Here is a 1,393-nt window from a genome sequence, read left to right as displayed (position 1 = left end):
TGATTTTATACGAAGTAATCATTTTTTTTTGCCACATTTTTATCGGATCCATCATCAGTGTGACTCTATCAAGAAATTCAGTGCTCACCATGTTGCGCCGTACCTGCGTTTGGCCACAAAATGAGAGTAAAGCAGAAAGTAGCTATAGGTAAAAATAGTTACTTTGGGTAGGTTTAAATATACCTACGTAGCTATTAATAGCTACGTAGGTAGAAATAGTCTTTGGACTGGACCTGTTAACTAGACAGATCTAAGATAAATATATAGGTAAATTTAGAATTGATAAGTAACTTTCACTAGGTATCTAAGTACATGTATCTATACGACCCCCGCTCCACAACTCACTATCTTAGCCAGTAAACTCAAAGATTACTAATCATGACAACGCTTTACGAGTCACATTGCTTAAATTCATTGTAGGTTTTTCTTTCCTTATGTCCACTAAGAGTTGCAACCCTTCAGTTGTTTTAATTTCATACACGGCTTTTTAATTCAAAATTAAAAAGATCTCTAGTTTTAGGTTTTATTTATTCAAATCACAGGAGTCTGAAGTTTTTATAGTCAAAAAAAAAAAAAAAAAAAAAAAAAAAAAAAAAAAAATCCGGAATTTTTTTTTTTACGATAAAAACTTCAGACTCCTGTGATTCAAATCAAGTGAGACAACTACATTTCAAATATATTTTAAATTCAAAACAATATATTTATTGGCCTCCGTCGACTCGCTATTGAAAAAAAATCAAGATCAAACTACAGAACGTGGGGTAGCCAAGTTCAAAATCATTGCTGCTATCAATTTTGAATTTTTTCTTGTATGTATTTCTCTTTACTTGTATGCCCTGATGGGGCACAAATTGGTATTAATAAATCTTATTTTATCTTATTGTATTTTTATTTATTGTTTTAGCTCATATACGCCATATGTAGCTTTAAATGCATGAGAGTTGTTGGAAACGCATTTGATTTCCTACTTTTTAAGTTTTTCTTCTTCGTCACAGATACATGTACTCCTTACAGCCCCCATGAACCCAGCCCCCCCCCCCCCCCCGGAGAGACACACATACAGTGTACCTTTTACTTACTTCCTGTGAGATCGAGCACCGGCAAATTCCATGATTTGGGGAATTATCTTTTGGCAACTGGTCAGATCATTTTTAGAAAATATCAACACCCATTTTTTCCTCATTGGGAGGGGGTCCCTCCTCCCTATATTTTATATCAATTTTTCTCTAACATTAATCTTATTTTATTTTTCCTGAAATATTTCAATTTCATGGGGAGCTAACACTTTTTTGAAAAATATCTATAAATCTATAAATTTTCTTTGTATCTTTTTTCATGTTTTATCCCCCCCACCCCCATGTAGATCCGCGCCAGAGTTTCTGTTTTAATTACC

This window comes from Saccostrea cucullata, unplaced genomic scaffold, assembly GCF_032062105.1.
Source record: "Saccostrea cucullata isolate Sc308-1 unplaced genomic scaffold, CSIRO_AGI_Scuc_v1 ctg2743, whole genome shotgun sequence".
NCBI classification, from domain to species: Eukaryota; Metazoa; Mollusca; class Bivalvia; order Ostreida; family Ostreidae; genus Saccostrea; species Saccostrea cuccullata.
Note: the sequence above shows the minus strand (reverse complement) of the source record.